This window comes from Oenanthe melanoleuca, chromosome 1A, assembly GCF_029582105.1.
Source record: "Oenanthe melanoleuca isolate GR-GAL-2019-014 chromosome 1A, OMel1.0, whole genome shotgun sequence".
In the NCBI taxonomy this organism is placed as follows: Eukaryota; Metazoa; Chordata; class Aves; order Passeriformes; family Muscicapidae; genus Oenanthe; species Oenanthe melanoleuca.
Window position 1 is genome coordinate 55,097,513 of NC_079334.1, and position 19,229 is coordinate 55,116,741.

General features: G+C 41.8%; 1 protein-coding gene across 2 annotated transcripts in view; it reads right to left on the bottom strand.

Moving 5' to 3' along the window:
- Nucleotides 1-19,229, bottom strand: part of GRAMD4 (GRAM domain containing 4) — a 75,360-nt gene that overhangs the window by 55,401 nt on the left and 730 nt on the right. Inside the window, exon 1 of one of the 2 annotated variants that reach the window (XM_056511384.1) lies at nucleotides 6,256-6,361. The exons of the other annotated variant lie outside the window; for it this stretch is intronic. The gene's annotated coding sequence lies outside the window, so the exon portion shown is untranslated. Of the gene's footprint in view, nucleotides 1-6,255; nucleotides 6,362-19,229 lie in introns of those variants that run through there. 2 annotated transcript variants of the gene reach the window in all.

Genomic DNA, 19,229 nt, shown 5'->3' on the forward strand with positions numbered 1-19,229 from the left:
TTGCCATTAATATCTACCAGCTAATGCAAATCCTTCAAGCCTGAAGCTTAATTCCTTTTACAGAGGGTCAGAGAAGAGATGCCTTTATTTTGACCAAACAGCTAAACCCCTCAAACAACTATGAGACCTTTATTTTAAATGAATATATCAAGACCCAAAAACTAAAACCAACATACACTCACATTCCAAATTTATACTAAGAACAGAAAAATCAAGTTTTCCCACACTTTCACATAAAAATCATAAGCATAACATCTACAAGAATTTTTTCAGACTACATTTATAGAGAGGCTTCAGTAAGCAGACAACCAGCTTCCAGGGAATATTGACAGCCACCCCTGCCATCTGGAAGGACTTATTTGTGAGATGTGCTCCCATGGACAACCCTCCCATCCCTTCATGCCTCATTTCTACTCCTACATGAACATGGAAGAGGTTGGGATGCAGAGGGAACTCAGGGAAGTGCAGAACCCAATGTACAGCTGCTGTCTGAAACCTGCCTGAACTCACCCCAGAGTCTCCCACCAGTGGTTTATAGGTTCTGGTTTTCTGATGCTGCATTTAGTTTTCACACGAGTACTGTCTATAGCCTGGTAGACCCAGCAGAGACTGAACAGCTACATCTTCAAGTGCACTTCTCAGAGAAAGGGCTCTGCTTCACAACAGAGGGTTCAGACAGCTAAGGAAAGCTGTTAACAAAACACAAACCTGCTACACAAAGTCAAACAGCATTGCCTCAGCAAATGTTAGTCTGGAGCCTGAGGGAAAACAAACAAAGAAACCACTTAAAACATCTTGGATGAATTTCATCCCAGGTCAAAAAGGCCCTACATTAAGACTATGACACAGTACAGTAACCTTCAAAGCATCCACGTTCGTTTTGCTAGAGAAACAGCTTTTTTTTTTCAGAAAGCTGAAGATGACCTGCAAATCTAGCATACCCCTAGTTCTCGTCTTTGTATTCCATCTCCTTCATATTCTCCTTTTATTCTCAAAATACATTTCTGCAAAAGTCCAGTATAAGAGCCTGGAATTCAAGAAAAGCCAGGCTGTGTGTGGATGAAAAAATACAGACATTGTTGTCAACACCAGGAAAGGAGGAATGAGGAAGGGATGTGCAAACTGAGGGAGGGGAAAGTATCAGGATTGAGTTTGGTATTCATTATTTCTACTGAAAAGCTCCTGAATAATACCCTGAGAGCTGACAGAAGAGTAGTAACACAAGACAAGCCAAATCCATCCACATACACTGAAAATTAAGCCTGGTGTATTCTTTTCTAGACATGTCTAACTAAAACTTGAAGCAACAGTGAGTATATCTAAGCTTAATACAGATTCAGAGTCCTCTGTATAATGTTCTGTGCAAAAAGTTCCCTCTTGCTACATGATTTTTCCCCCAATTTCTCATTTTAATGAATGGAATCTCATTTCCAGTCAATTTCTGAATGTTTTGTACTTATTAATATTTAAGAAATTAACCAGAGAAAGATCAAGTGCACTACAGAGCTCCTTGTCTGCTCAGCTTTTCACAGAATCACAGAATAGGTCAGGGTGGAAGGGACCACAGTGGTTCATCTGGTCTGACCTCCCTAGTCAAGCAGGGTCATCCTAGAGGAGAGAATAAAAGAAAAGGACCCTTTTCTTCCCCCTGTGCACAGACTTCTCCCAAACTACTCTCCAGAAAGCTCACATCTGTTGAGAAAGCCAACTTTACCCACAGCATCTCTTCTTGAACAACAGGGAATGGTTTTGTAAAGGTCAAGTCAGCACCTTTCAGGAAAACTTGACATTATATTTAGCACACAGAAGGGGCACAACTCACACTCAATGTGGCCCTTTCAAGAAGAGCCCCAACATGAGATTGAGCTCATCCAATACATCTCAGGTTCTCAGTATAGAACAATGTCATCACTTGTCATTGCAAACCAAGACTGCAATACTTTGGGCCAAACATTCAGTTGGATTGGCCAAGAGCAGCTTACAAACACTCTCTGAAAGTTACAAGCATTGTGCAAGTGCCCTCAATTTCTGACATCAGCAAACATGCAAACAAATCCTGAATCTGAGCTCTCTCCACACTCATCACAACAGGTTCATCCTGAAATAATATTCACTGCCTCAGCATCACACTTTGGTCAGGTCTTCTTCCACTTGCATCACCCTGGCTTCAGGGTGATAACATACCCAGAACAAACTCCTTTCTGGTTTTCACTAACATCTACCTTTCAGGGTCAGGAGTCCTTAAAACTTTAGGAACAGACTAGATTAGACAGGGATAGACTAGAGGGATGGACTCTGGTGGTTTTTTTTTCATAACAGATGAAGTCATCAGGCTACCTTTGATGAAACATTATGCTTAGTAACTCACAATTATTTTGCCTTTAAGTTTAAAGGGAGATGAACAAAAAAATCCCACCAGAATCACTTCCTCTGTGTTACAGATTCCCAGCAGAAGCAACACTCAGTTAACACGGTTTGGAAACCAACAGGAATTTGTGCTTTGGGGTTGCAGTCTTAAACAGATGCATTAATAACTCAAACAATTTAAATTGTCCACTGACTGGGAGAAGGAAGAGGAGAGGAAAAAAAAAAAAGTGGAAAGCTGTGTAACATATTCTATGGCTCAATGGGGACTAGAGACAAAGTTCAACATACACATCTCAACTGCCACTGGTGAAGTTGTCACAGCAACCATAATGCAGCTTCATGAATATGCATTACACTAAAATGTCTTTTTTTCCCCAAAAGAGAGTAACGTGTCATTCAGCTCACAACATGAAGCTCCCTGGGAGACAAATCAGGACTGCATAGTGAAAGTGACTTGTCTTCAATACCTTCAGCTTGGCTGCTGCAAATAAAAGTGTTGGGGGAAGAGGGGAGATGCAGAACATGGTGGCTTGGGGCTGTAGGGCTCTCTTCTCTTCCTCAGACAGTCCTTCACACATATTTGGCTAAAGTGTTAAGCAGACATTCCCAAAATGAGCTGCTCAGCTCATCCACAGAAGGATGGAGATGGGGGAGCTGCTGCTTAGTGTCCAAGACAGCTGAAACTGGGGGCCTTGACTTTCCACCACTGGAAAATTGTGGGTGGACTGGTTCACAAAAAAAAAAAAGAAAAAGAAAAAAAATCCCAAACCACATACATGTACCTATCCAGGTCACACCCCACTGTGTCAAAGGAACAAAAGGCATTAATTGTTTCCACTAAGTATCTGTGGGAGTTGTACTTTGACCTTAACTCCCCACTTACCCTAACACAACTTCCACTAACACAGAGCCACCATAAACCCTTCTGTCTGTCATCAGTGAAACCTCTGTCTCTCATTGTGAAACCTAAAATTAGCAACCTTTGTTAAATTAATTTGCCTGTAAACTGAGAATTTTAACTCCCGACCAGGAAGATAAACTCATTTTTCCTCAGGACACCTGAGTCAGAGAAAATAAAAAGTGAGACACTGATTATGCCACCAGAAGAGCTGCACAAGAAACCTTGCACGAAGACTGCCTGAAGAGAGGATCTCCAGCAGCATGCATGGACTGGAGGAGCCACCAGCTCAAGCCATGGCAGAGATCCTGTGAAAGCATGTCGTGATAAAGGCTATTGCTGACATGAACTTCTCCCTTCCTGGTCACCCACTGGGTACTCCTTTCTCCACTGCTGTGTTCCCATCCCAATCCCAGAGGAGCCCAGCCAAGCCTGAAGCCACTAGAACACAGGCAGACACCAAAGGGAGCAACCCCATTCATTTCTGCCACAGCCTTTATGTCATTTGATCACTCATGCAGTTATCAGCTCATTGCTGAGCAACTAATGTTGGTTTTCTGGCAAGGTCAGTCTAATCAGAGCAGACAGGGATGCAGTCTGACTTGGGGAAGCACAGACTACTGGAGATTTTGCTACTCCCACACAGAAAAGGTTTGTGGTGGTGTGCAGAGGGAGAAAGCATCCTTTACAGCAGCCACCTGCACTTAAATGAGGTTCACCCTAAGACAGTGTTTGTGAAGCTGCCACAAGGCAAATTTCAGAAATTGGACGTCAGGGCTTCAGTCCCTACTCTGAAGGACAGGGAAGTTTGTCACAGCTTGGCATTGACAAAAGGCTTTTTTCTGCTTCCTTGCTCTGAATTTTATCTACTAGTCAGGGTAGAGCTGAAGGTGAAGGCAGGAAGATGAGCATGAGCAGCTTCTGCATACAAGAAGGTTCAGGCAGCTCAGAACTCGACGGGCTTCCTACAGGTAAGAAGCTGGGGCTGCCCTAAGGAAGCACAACTTCTGCCAGTAAAAACAGAGACACAGGGTGACAAATGAGGGAAAAGGACAGGACACAACTAACACAGGGTAGGATTAAGCTGCCATTGTATTTATGTTCAAATGGAAACTGTGAGAACTCTAACTTGACACAACACTCAGAATAATGCTGGTCTTCTACAGTGTACTTTAAAATAAATATTTAAAGTCAGAAGTACATATACTGGCATGAGCTCTTATGCAGACTAATAAATTTATTAAGAAGGTAATCACTGACTGTTTAGAAAAAGTGGGAACCCTGCCAGCCCTGAAGAATTTTGATTCTATCCCTTCAAGTTAAAAAATGGCAAGTTATTGAGACCTCTTTGATGCCAAGTTTTTTGTCATCTCAACTGCGTGCTCATCATCTTCAGAGGGTAACAGATAAAACAGAGAATGAAGGTACTGCTAAGAAAAAAGGACACTGAAGAAATGAGCTGTAATCCAAGCTTAAAAAAAGATTGTTTGAGAACAGCCTTCCAAGGTCTACACAGACTGGCTTGGTCCTAGCAGGACTCTCAGAAGCAAGTACCTCATCAGCTCAGGGTGTCTGATCACAGCTCACTCAGCAGCCTATGAAAACAGAGCAAAGGTACACTGCATCGTCTAGTTTTGAAGAATGTCTGTGCATTCCTTTCTTGTTTGTTGTGTCTATAAACAAAGATGTACCCATGTGAAGCAGGACACAGCTCACAGCCGAGAGCACAACCCAGCACAGAAGAACGCCTGCCCCAGCCCTCACCAACCTGTGCACCTCCACATCTGAGGAACACCCTGAGCCACAGTGCCAAGCCTCCTGTGCATTGCCATGTCACTTATGGCAAAGCCATACAGAAGGAATCCCTCAAGCTGACAAAGAAAAGACCACAGCCCTACAACTGCTGTGTTACATATGCAGTGATAAAATGAACCCCCTTAGCTTTCTGACACTAAGAAACCACAGGGTTCATACTTCCCAAATCACTGCCTATCAGGGTGCCTCACTGAGACCAAGACTAAGGGCCAGAGCACAGCAAGATGGTCTATTTTGAGGGTCTTCCCTCAATTTAGGAAGACAATTCAGTACAAGCTAACACTAGAACCTTGTGAATATCCAGTTAACATGTAACCATACAGGATGCAATTGCTCAGTGAAAGATTCCCAAGATGCAGTAATATTGAGTACAACACTTCGTAACCCATTTCTCCAAGTTTTAACTATCCTACTGCTGATCTGAGAATTCATTAACCTTCTGAAATGTGAATGTTACAAAAAAATCAAGTGTTTCAGTTAGGCTGACTGCAAAAATCAAAAGACAGACATGGCTGAGGAAGAGAACTGAGCATTTTACCAAACACCAGAAACTCCAACTGCCACGCAGTTATAAAAATAATATTAATGCATTAAAGATTTTTAACTTCTCCCCTTGTGGTTAAATATAACATTGCTGCTCCATGAAGAACTACAAAGACATAGCTAGCACATGCCAATTACAACCACCACTGTAATTCAGAATCTTTTATTTCCTTCCTATATACTGGCCCTGAGATTACAAAGAATGTGTATAATCGCCAAATCAGACATTTCCATGTGAGAAGCAGAGCTGATGCTCATTCTGTTCCTTGTCCCTTTATCCTAACAAAAACCTGAAAATGCTTCTGAAGTTGGTGCTACAAGTACACAAGGTAGGGGAGGAGAAGTTAAAACACACCATGGATTACACAAGTTTGCAGTGTTATAATTGCTCATCATGTCAATCTCTAAACGAAGGGGCATAACATACTGTGTAAAAACTTGCATAAAGACGTGTAAAAGGACAGGCACAGCACACAAAGATGGTATTTACCAGACTAAATTAAACGAAGGAGTAACACAGAAAGATCAAGTTTTATACAGCAAGTCTGGCTTCAGGCATCAGCTTAATTTCTGGCACTGTCTGTACTACACAGCCACTTGTAAAAGCCATGTAACTATTCCTTGAAATCTACCACAGAGTAAAAAAGCCAAGGTCAAGTTCCCACCAGACTGACAGAAAGCAGCACTCTGGAAAAGAACCTCCTTCATTCCGCCCACGCAGCTTGTCAAAAGATGAGAGAGATATTTTACTCCACGTGGAGGAGTTAGGAAACAGCAGAGGAAGTTGTGTGACAGGAAAGCACTGAACTTAGTCTCTAGTTATCACAGACCCCTCCTGCATTTCTTCTGACTGCACCCTTTATGTAAATCCAACTGCACTGCCAGTACGTTGGCTGTAAAAAGAAAGAAATCACTGTACCTGAAATACAGTTTTGATATCTGAACTGCAATTATTTGTTTAAATAATTAACCCAGTGAAATGACAGGCTCCAGATTGAAAGGCCCTGCTGCTCAAGGTAATCTTCCTTACAGGAGCAAACCTCTATTCTCTTAACATTTCAAACTGCACCATTCCCACAGTAGCCAGAATATCTGTTCTTTTCCCCATGCTTACAATAAAAATCCTAAATTAAAAAGCAAAAACAAAAAAAAAAAAACCACCAAAAACCCAGCTAGTATAGCCATGCCAGGGAGCAGAGGGTATAGCCCTGTGAGAAACTAGATCCCTAAGGAACAGAACCACAATCCTGCAAGCTAACTCTTTCCTTCAGTAAACTGCTTGGGTCTTCTCCCATAACTGCAGATCTTTCATTTCAGACATGCTTTGGACAGCAAAACTCAGCAGAAAACTTTGCTATTAAATCTGATTCTCCCAAGAAGCAGCTGCTGTCTGGGTATCTCCTCCACGCTCTTTCCCAACAACTTCTGCCTGTAGTATCAACTTCTGTCAAAAAAGCTAATTTGGGTGATACTAACTGCTCTAAGAAGAGGATTGAAGATGGTCACCAGTCCAGCCCAGGAAAAGGCTGCATAAATGCATACATGCTTAGCAGCAGTGAGAGTTAAAAAGGCAACTGATGGAGAAGTACAAAGGTGAGGCTGAGCAAAGTACATTTCCTCACCCACCAAGAGATACAGATGGGGACCACAGCCTATAAGGAAGTACAATAACCTCAGAAAGAATGATGGAGAAGGGAGGGAGAGAAAGGAGAAAAAAAAAAAAGACATAACTCAAGTTTCCCATGCTTTTTCTCCCAAATTTTATTAATTGACAAAACCTATTTCATTTTGCAACCAAAACCAAAATAACTTGTTACTCAAGACATTCAACAGTGCTGGAAACAAGCTCTAGCCAGCAATGATAACCCACTCATCTTCACACACACACAGAGCAGCTCAGCTCCCCACCTTCAGCAGCCTGGGGCACATGTGTGGCTGATGAAGGAACAGGGACAAAAGATGGAGATGCACAGTCACATCCTATAAGCATATTTGAAGCTTCCTTAAAGCATTAATAGAGTCAAGGAAAACTAAAGAAAAAATTCCATAATTTCAAGGAAACACAGAAATTATACTTTACATAAGTCTGTAAGGAAAGTAGAAAGCCTCTTTCTAACAATAAACCAAACAATTGAAACTTGCCCAGTTCATACTAATTTGGCCATACTTGTAAAAAATTAAGGTTTTAATGGTGCCTCTTATATTCTATTGCCTCATAAAATGACAAAAAGTTATGCATAGAGTCAACAACTACATTTCTGAAGCTGCTTGAAACAACTGGAACAAGATCTTAGAGAAAGTCTTTAAATAAAGCATGGCATATCAACAAACTCAGGTCCACTTTTTTGCAAAGGGGGAGCCTGCTGTTAGCATCATCACCAAAGTGACATTTCTCCCAAGAGAAGCCAGCTCCTCTCTTGAAACAGCTGTATTAGCAAGTTTTCCACCAAGTTTCAACATGGGATGTACTGAACACATGGAAAAGGAAAAATAAATCTCTGCCACATTGGTCCATTTGATCCCAAACATGGGGTAACACATGAATCCAATGGAGTCTGCACTTCATGGATCAGCTTTTTGGCTTACTAACCAAGCCTATAAAAGCACTCTAAATAACCAACCTTTTTGCATGCTCTGTTACAAAAAAACCCCAGTACTTTCTTGTCTCAAAATGTCACAGATACAACACGAAGCCTGTCAGGCTGCTAAGATAATCCAAACCCAATGACAGCAAATAGCAACCTGGCACACGTTGAGCCTTCAGACTCAAAATAGATTTAAATTAACACAAAGATAGCAGGAAAGAGTTTAGTAACAAAGTGAAGAAACCAAGGAAGAAGAAATGAGATTATATCAGTCATCATTTCAATCAGACCAAACAAGTTAAAAGCCAGCTAGAGGATGGCATTTATGCCTGCCTCTAAGGCTGGGATGAGGGCCAGAATTACACTCCTTGATCTGACTTATTTATGCCATGCTGACACTTCAGCTGGCAATGATAAAGGTCCAGAGGTCAAAGTACTGGGAGGCAGAAGCCGTGTACACCCAGTGTATCTTTCCAAGCAGTCACATCTGGGGTGGGGAAGCAAGGAGCAGGGAGCCACAGTCTTTGCACCCATCCACCCATCTGCACCTTAAACCACATGAGCTGTGCCCATCTCAAAGCTTCCTCAGTCCACAAAGGAGATTTCTGCAGAGATCCCACCTCTCTTCATCCAACTACTCCCACAAAATGGTGTATTTTTCCAAGACAAGAAAGCCAGGGGTGCTTCATGTTAAAACTGAGACAAGGGCACCAGCTGAAGCCCAGAGACCACCCACAGACCTCCAAACTCAGAAAACTCCCTGAAGAATGTGGGCATGGAAGATTAATTAAGGCAGAGAGCGACATTTTTGGCACTTCTTTCTGTTTCTTAACTGGAATTTCTTCCAGCTCTAACTTATTCCAAATTACTCAAATAATATTCACATATTTATATCTTGGAATTTTAAAACCTAAACCATAGATTTCACTTTTCAAGAAGGATCCCAAAAGTTGAATTACAAGTCAGGCTCAAATTCCAGTATAGGGATATCAAGCCTTTTGTTTATACTACACAAATATTTTAACAGTTTCATTCTCTCAAGTCATGGAAACTTGGAAATCTGAGACTTTTTGCATTAATATCAGAAGCATACTCAAGATTGCAGAATATGATGGAACCACCAGCTAGCACTGAACTCTCACTAACCTCTGATTTGCTTAGAGGATTGGCATAGAAGCTTAAAAAAAAACCCAAGAAAATCTAAAAAGTTACACCACAATATTCTTGAATATTTTAGGGATCTCCAGAGCAAAATATGCCCAAAAACAAATTACAAAACATAAAGTTTGGTGAGGGGAAAGAAAAAGGAAAAGAAAGATGATGTCTTCTGTTTTCTTTCTCTCATCTGGAGCCTCCATCCAGATGCAGGATCTAGGCAGATGGACTAAACTTGAGCAGGGACTTGGATGGGAAATGGGAGTCTGCTCTAAACAATACCTTAGTCTTGGAAGAAGAGTTGACAAGTAACAGGGACTGGCTGTCCTTAGGGTGAAAAGAAAAGCTGTAAATGCACAATGAAGGGATAGTTGATCTCCTATGAGTACCCTTGCCAAACCCTTCTATTCATTGGATAGTACAAAAGCTTCAGAAACTGAACAGCAGTTTTAATCAGCGACTGTTCTAGCTTTTAACTGCTGCACTCACCTTTGATGCCCCCACAGCATACCAGGGGCATCAGGCTTTTCAAAAGATGTATTGCAACAAGCAAAATAAAAACCTCTCCTTACTAAAACCCTTCCTTCAGAAGAGGCAGGCACACAATACAGAGACATGAAAGCAAGTTTTTCTGAATTAGAAGACAATTTTCTAGTAAAGCACGAAGGCTTCTGAGTGCCCAGGAATCACAACTGACACTGGGATCAGAAAGCTAGGTCTGATTTGTACATAACCAGCACTAAGAACTTTGAACAAGAGCTCAAATACATACAGAAAAAAAGTCTTTGGATTTGGTATATAGTTAACAAGCCTGATAAGCTCTTCTTGTCTTGGTCTGACAAGAAGAGCTCAGACCACTTCATACTGGCATTCTTACACAAGTGTGCACACTGGACTATAATCACATCGTTACTTATGACTGCATTTTTCAAAACAATTTTTACTTTACAAGTTGACTCTACTAGTAAGTCCTTATTAAAAAATAAAAATAAGCTATTCCAATTATCAGGTTGTAAGAAAGAAAACCTGCACGCTTGTAGCTAATCTATCTCAAGAGCTCGTGTCTGGCACTTCCTCTGTGGCTCAGAAACATCAGCAATGCATCAGTTTCCTAAACAGTTTCCCATGTCCCATTTCAGATAATGAGCAATCTGTGGTCCTTCAGTCATCTTGAAGGTCAAACCCCTTCATAGCGTTTCCAGGAAGTATATGTGTCTTTAACCAACTTTTCTTCTGACTTTTACAAGAATGCAGTATTAACCCATAGCAACAAAACCATTGATTAAAGAAGCTCTAGAAAACATCATTCTGAGTAGCTACCAACACTTAGTTCTGCTGGAGCTTTTGAAATAAGAAGAGGAAGTAAAAAAAACCAAGGAAACAGCCACTGGTTTTCGTGTCAGTCTATGTAGTGCTTTCAAAACTCATCTAACACAATTGTCCAACAGATGCAAATATTTCGTGTGCAAATATGCATACAAAATATTTGGTTCAATGAATGAGCTCTGCTGTACTTTCATTTTAGCCCTCAAATGTTATTATGAACTTTTAGCCAGATGAGAAGAAAGCCTCCTTCAGGGTAAAACAAACAGCTATAGTTTACTTCAGACAATAAGGAATACAAACTGCATGGAAGGATTTTCCATTATTTAACTGTCAACAACAACAGACTAATGAGTCACAGACAACAGCTTAATACTTAGAGCTTATTGCTAAAGAAAAAAAACATTTATGCAATTTCGAAGTACTAACAGCAAAACACAAAATGGGTTTTGAATAGATCCCTGTAGTGTCTCAAACCAGGTTAGTTGCACACATCCAAGTGAAACTCAAAGTGGACACTGGACACAGCCAGGCTTGCACTGCACCAGGAAAACCAGGCTGAAAACATCAGCCATTGTTTTGTATTCAAAAAGCAACACTGTCCCTGCTCTCCTTTAACAGAGGACTGCAAGGGCCAGAGAGCTTCACCAAGCACATTCAAACTGCTAAAGAAAGTAACATTCCTCCTGTAAAATATTCCAATAAATGGTATTTGTGCTTCATTAATTTTCAAGAGGGATAAGTGATCCAGCATTAGAAGGAATCTTTGCTGGCTGAGCCCTCAGACCAGGGAAAGATTGCTACTGGAAGAAATGGGAAAAAAGCAGAAGTAGCTTTACAAAAAGTGCATTAGCTGTAAAAATACTGCCTAATATAGTTTTCTGGGAAAGTTGGAACTATCCCACTTTGGCTGGCTATTCCCATGACTGAAAGTAAAGAGAGCTGCTGAATGCATGTATAATCATCAGTCCCAGAAGCAGCTCTGCCAGGGAGAGAAGACAAAGTTTTTCAAAATAGGCCGAGACCCTTCTTAAGTATCAAAACCTGTTGTATGTAGATTATTTCTTCCAAATAAAAAAAGGCTTGCTCCAGATAATATGGAAGAGAACGGAGTTCTCATTTCTGCAGTGTTTTGAAAGCTCTTGACATTAGTTTAATTTATTGCAAGTTTCCAGGAAGTTCTTACATCTGAAGAAAATCTTGCAAGGACACCTTGCAGCAGCTGGCAGTTCTCCTAAAGGATCAACATGTCCAACCACACTGTTCAGGGCTCCTTGGGAAGGGCTCTCCCCACTGCACAACCACAGTGATCCCACAGAGCTGCTGAGACCATGCAGGTTTTACACAAAACCAAGCCACTTCAGGTTTTTGTACAAAAAGTGATCTCAGACCCTTGGAGGTATCTTCTTTGTAGATTAGCTTTTAAAGGAGCATGAAATATTGGATAAAAACACTGCAGAAGTGGAAAGAATTATAAACTTTATCTAACTGTAAAAGCAGTGGTTTAATGCTTTGAAAAGTCAGACTACATAAAGAATATATTCAGATAGACTGCCCTTTTCCCTACTCCTTCCAATGATCCTTGCAGGGTAATGCAAGACTTAGTGGTCTACAGAGATGGTTTTTATTTATATTATATTTATCTATGCTATCTGATGATCTCATCAGTACAAAGACACCCTAGTGTAAATCTCATGAGGATGTTTTGCTGCTTCCAAGTTCCACAACTCACAGTTATCTTTGCTCCATACAAATAGGATGGCAGCTGCTGGGAATCAAACATCTCACTTAAAGACAGTAAAGTAAATGCAGGTAACTCCTTCAGCACTACTCCCTGTCTCACAAGAGAAAAGGTGAGCAAGAGAGAAGATGAAGAAAGCTCCTAACAGAAAAATGAGTTCAGAGATTGGATTGTGCATTACAGATCATCTTGCACTTGATTTGAATCAGGTAAAGGTAAATCAGGTTGTGATCATGCAACTGTAGGAAATATATTGAAGGTACACAGCATTTCATCTTTGGGTGCTTAAAGAGCTGATTTTTTTTCCTGTTCCAACCTGGTATCTAATCGTAATACTTGTGCATTTCACACAATGCTCAAGAGCCCAGGCTACTGTTCCCTGCACTCCCAGAATGGGGTTATAGGTATTTTCAGACTGCTCTCTGCTGCCAAGATCTCTAAGGCTCAAACTGGACGTCCCATTCTCTCCAGACAATGCAGAAAGCATAAACTCACCCATTTTCTGGGTTATCCCTGGAACTAAATCTGATACTGGTAGTGGTCCCAGAGCTACAGAAGAGTCATGGGAAGGAGCTTTATCCAAAGCACACAACAATACAGCTCCCTGGATCCTGATCTGGAGCAAATTACAGTAAATTACAGGGTTTAGACATCTTCATCAGTCCTAACATAACTAGGTGGGTCCCTGAAGCTGTATAGCTACAAACATCACCTGGCTCTAAAAAACAACATAGAAAAAAAATACCCTCATCAGGCTTGTAACACAGCAGCAGGGACTACTCAAGGTGAAGTCAAAAAAATGTGTACATTTTAAGAGATCCTTCTCCAGACACCTCATGTTTCCCCACCCCTATGGCTGTGACACTCCTGGAAAACTGCTGACAGTTAGAAATCTGCACAGCCCTCTGCAGCCCTCTGACACTTCCCCAGGAACTACAACATGCTTTTCACCTTGAGAAGTGCAGCAAGGTATTTTAAAGCTGTTACTGTGAACACCTGGGAATGTAGAAAAGAGATCCAGAGAAAAAAAAACAAAAACATGCAAATCATTTTCCGAATGCAGAAGGAATGTGGAGCCTCAGGTAGTAAAATGCATAGTGAGAGGCTGGAGGACTTTTTTCTGAAGGTACCTCTAAAGCTAAAATTATCTTAAGAAGTAGCTTTTTTCATACACTTTTCTAACTTAAGAAGCCAATTTTCAAAATTTAGGCTAATGATCAATTTTAGTTTATGAATTAAACCCTGCCTTGAGAGCACCAAAAGATGCTTGGGTATCCTTCACTGAAAAACCTGATACTAATTTTCAACCTCTGAAAATTGGTCGGTTTCCAAACCAGTGAATTTGATGTGTTCTGAATGTCAGTAACCCTGATACCTGACATGAATATTGAAGGAACAAGTGGCTTTTACAACATGGTAAAATGCCAAGCATTAGTAATGCTAGATATCAATACAAACTGCTGATAGTCCTGTCAAGAGATCTGGTTAAGACAGTTTTAGCAGCTGGAAACTAACTGCACTCAGTCATTAATTGCACACATCAGGAGAGCATGAAGTGTTTTTGTTTTTGTTCTTTCCAATTAAGGTAAGTACAGCCCTCTCATGCTGTGAAGTTACCTTTGGAGAGGGATACTAAGAGAATCTGAAAGGTGCCTATTAACCACTGTATTTGGACATAGAGAAGGCAAGCAACTGCCAACTGCTTTTCCCAGATGATTTTACGATACTCTTTAAGAACCTTCAAAAAATACTATCTTAACCAACCACACATACCTAGATTAACAGGAGGGGACACTTAATGGTAAAGAAATGAGCATCCCCTCTCAAGGAGTTTGATGCAAAACCCAAGGATAAAGCAATATTTTGTGCTTTATGCCTTTCTTGTTCTTCTGTCTCCCTCCTGTCCATGTGTTAGCAGCAACATCTTTATTCTCCACCTAGAAGTGTTCAGCTAAAAATAGAAACCCTGCTGACCTAAAAATAAAGACCCTGTTTACAAATTCTGTATTTAGCATCAACTACAGAACAACACATATACGCACACAGCATCCAAACTTCCCTTGGTTTTGTCCACAGACAGCTGCTAACCTCCAGGCCCATCTCTGGGGAAATGCAGTTATGCAGAATTGCCCAGGGGCCAGGCAGGTCAGCCCCAGCAGAGCACAAGGGTGGCTGCTGGAGAACCAGCCCACAGCAGGAATGTGCCCTCACAAATGCAAGCCCACGTTCATTACAAGCTGCAATGAGCTCTGTTTCAGCCACGAGTCTGTATCAACACACCCCAAAAACACGTCCCCATGTGACTCAGCATCCAATGGTTATGCTCATTAGGCGTGCACAGCCAGCAAACCTAGTCATAAATCCCTTAATCACAGGTCAAAAGAGTTGTCAAAGCCTGCACTGATGGGATTGGGAAAGTGCTGAAGTGTTTTAAACAAGAAATATCAGCTTCTATGCAGGGGCAAAATACTCAGAAGCTGCATCAGTGATTTACAGAACCAAAGTGATCTCTTCATCCAAAAAAAAGCATATTCATAATTTACTTTAGAAGTTTCTTATTTTTAAAGCATACTGGGAAACTCGAGGCCACAACTGTAGTATTGTGCCCAGTTCTGAGGGTCCCAGAACAAGAAATACTTGAACATACTAGTCCAAAGGGATTGGAGCATCTCTCCTGTGAGGAGAGGCTGGGAGAGCTGCTCAGCTTGGAGAAGGAGGGCTCAAGGGGAGGATTTCACAAATGTATACAAAAATCTGAAGGGAGGGTGTAGAGAGGACAGAGCTGGGCTCTGCTCGGTGGTGCTCTGTAACAAGCACAAACTGAAACACAGGAAGTTCTCTCTGAACATCAGAAAACAATTTTTTTACTGTGGGGGTGACTGAGAATTTGCACAGGCTGCCCAGGAAGGTTGTGGTGTCTCCATCCTTGGAGATACTCAAAAGCCATCTGGACTTGTCCCTGAGCAACCTGCTTTAGGTGGCTCTGCTTGAGCCAAGGGCTGGATCAAGTATCTCCAGAGGTCCCTTCTAACCTCAGTCATTCCATGATTTTGCGAAATAAAAAGACAAGTTCTCTTCAATTACTGATGAGACACCTAGAACAAGTTTTAAAAGAATACTCAAGCTTCATCTAACATGTACCTACAGATGACGTGTTCTTTATGGACCATCACAGAAAACCTTCTGCATTAACTTGGGATTTACAGGAAGCTGCAACTAAACAGAATTTTAGTTTTTGTTAAAATGCAGGTTTATTTTTAAACTTAAAGACAATTTTAAGTATTCTCAAGGCATGTTTAGAGAATACCTCCTGTGGAGTATTTTTCCTCATTTACACAGACAAATATTAAACATATATAGTGACCCAAGATGCAAATAGAAAGCATTTTTCAATGCAAGTGAACAAGCTGTGAATATTTATCTTCCATTATCCTCAGAAGCAAAAAAACCCAGCATTTTCAATCATTTAAGCACCTTTAGAGATCTGGTCTTATAAGCCATGGAATTAAATTTACTGGTCCCAGAGCACGCACCAGGAGAAAGGAGAGGAGAAACACAGGAAGAGTGCTCCCACCTACAAATACAGTATTTCTGATTTGCATCTGATAACTGTTCTTTCAGTTTAGTCAAGACAAGAAGATATACTGTGCAAATGAAACCATACTATTAAGGTGAAGAAAAGCATCCAGAACCTACTCTCTCTGAAGACTGCAGAGCTTGTTAATATTTATGAAGTCTGAAGTAGCTTCAAAGACTCTTTACTTCATTTTCGTATGTCATAACAAAAAGCATCACTAAGTCATTAAATTTTAAGGGGAGTTCACAACTAAACTATAGCTCTTTTAGTAAATTCTGACCTCTAGGAAAAGGCCTAATTTCTTTGGTTTGTGAGTGTGTGTCCTATAGCAACAGCAATGAACACAATGTGCAAAGAGGAAGCTTGCACGTTCAGAAAACTTCACAGAACAAAACACATAAAAACCTCAAAGCATCCAACATTACGACTGAAGCACTACATTTGTTGTCTGTAATTCTGTGTACAGATTATTTAATGGATTAACCTGCCAGGTTAAGGGCAGTTAAGGGCACTGCTTTAAAAAACCCTGATTAAGCACCTACTGTCCAAAGCTTTCCCTCTGATCAAACTCTGTGTCATAAAAATATCACATGAGAGAAAGTGATCTCTCCTCCTAGCATGGATGCTGTCATGCAGATATTCTTTAGCTGTGAAAAATCTGCGTAGGAAAGAAATAGAACCAGTGTTACAGGATAAGGCTAGAAAATTGCTTACTTTATTTGGGCCTGACACAGGTTTGGACAAGAGAGCCTCCAATTCAAGATGACAGAATTTTCTGAACATAATAGTGGAGTATTTTGGTTATAGCCAGGGCTTTCAGGACTTTGAAGTTAGAGAGTATCGCTGATAAGCTGGACAAATACTGGTGGTAACGAGAGGGAGGAAGAGATCAAAACAAACCACTGAATACCTACATAACTTTAACACCAAAAAAATCAGTGAGGCCTTCCTGAACAGTATTTATTACCCACACCTATAAAAAACATCAGAAAATGTGATCTATTACTCCTTAAATAAAAAATTATTCACTGCAAAATTGTTAATGGGACCATATGTTACACAAAACACAGACTGGTGTTCTAGAGTCCCTATAGATTTGCTGGTGATACAGCCAAAAAAAAAACAAAAGTGAATTTTCAGCAGACAGAATAAGGAGAAATGGGATCTTTGTTATTCTTCCAACAGATCTGTCATGACTTTGGGGGTTAAACAGTTAAAGTCTCTATACTAAGGATTGAATACCCAAGTACCAGAATGATGCTGAAGACACATTACATATATGTAGTTTCACATGTACGTGCTTCGTATGTACCCACAGACAATTTTTCATACCCAGGACCTATACCTGACCTTTAACAGAAGCACTAATCACTTCTCAGACACTGCAAGGGTCCCCTTGCCAAATTAAAGTATTACAGCTGGGTTCTTTTTTTCCCCAGGTCTCCAACAACGCTGAATCTCTTTGGCACATAATACCGCTCCAGCCATTCATTCTTATAATGAACTTCTGTTCTTACAACCTTTCAATATCTCTCACGGGAAGAGAAGGGGCAGGGGCAGGGAACAGTTTCTGCTGTAAATCACTGGGAATTAGTTTCCAGCTGGAAAGACAGCAGGGCTGCCAGACAGCCCTCTGATTTAGCCTCCTCATTTGGGATCTCCCTCTATCAGTCTCTCCTTCTATTAGTGCCATGAAAGAGCAGAACAAGGACAGGCTTCTCCCAGCTGCTGCCCTTAATTCCATACCCCCCACGGGTACTGATGTCAGGTCACCAGGACATAGCAATGCTGGCAAGGCATCAGGCAGGAGGTCAGAGCCTGGGTGATGCCTTCACCCAGAGCAGAAGCTGTACCCTGCCAAGGAGTGGCACACATACAGCAGCAGCCAACCCCAGTCTGCTTGAGAGCCACCCCCTGACCAAGGATATGCTGAGCAGATCATGTCTCAACAGTACCACAGATAAATGAGAAAAAAAACCAAGACCAAACCCATCAGTCTGATACTTGAACTCAGGTTAGTCCCACCTACCACCATCCAAAACAAGCTCTGAGAGCTTACCTGCAGAGCAGGATGCACGACATGGCTCATTTCAGCTCAGCCTGGCATCTCAGCCCAAAACCACCTTTATTAGGGCAGAGGGATGAGCCAAACATTCTTGTGGCCACCATATGAAAAAGAGTGAAACATAACTCAGGCTTTCATGGAATTTTGCACAATTCAGTGCCATAACAACCCCAATTTTGTATTTTAACTGTCAGCCTCCAGAGAACACAGACTAGGACTAAAATAAGCCCTCCCTTTCTGAATAACTAGATGTGGTACTTGATAACTAAATACAGCATTAAAAAAAAGTAGTTAAGCTCACACATCTAATTCTGTGGAATGAAACTATCACATGTTAAAAGCAAAGGCAGGATACTGCCAGATAATGCAAAGCACAGGGACCTGAGAGTTCTGCTTTATTAAATATTTCCTCTCCCCACCCACATCTCAACCACCAGTGGAAATGTGATACCGAGAACTTCTCCATCATTCATTCCATAACCACACAAGCTTAACAGCACCACATCTACTAATCTAAAACTCCTGACCTGCAGCAAAAAGGCAAGACACAAAAACACGACAAAAAGCCATCATTTCCCATTCGCCCATTTGTGCACACAAGCCCGGCGATGACCCACAGGAGCACGCAGAAGGCCACAAAATCTGCGCATACCTATTGACCTGCCTGAAGGAGTCCAGGCTGACAGCCTGGATTGCAAAACAGCCATTTACCATGCCATCCTCTCTGTCTCCTTGCGAGTGAGCTCTCCAGCAGCATTCCTCTGCTTCCCCTGCTCCGACACTCCCGTGCCTCATTGCTCCACACCAAGATGCATCCAGACACTGCATGCTCTGAGGAACCATCGGTGGCTGCTCGGCTAGGCACAGCCACCGCTCAGCAACCAAACCTCACGGCAGGACCTGCACTCCCAGCTCTTGTTGCTAAATCGGATGGCACCCAGCTGCCGCCCCGGCCGGGGGCGGGAGGAGTGAAGGAGGCTGTGATGAAGGAGGGTGTGACGCACTGGCGCTGCTGCTCCTCGCCAAGGGAGATCCCTGCCCTGCCGGGGAACACCGCCGAGCCGAGCCAAGGGAGCCACGGACACCGGCAGCCACCGCGCCGTCCCCACGACAACAGCTGCGGAGCCCAGATAGGTCGGGCTGCGTGTGCACACAGGGAT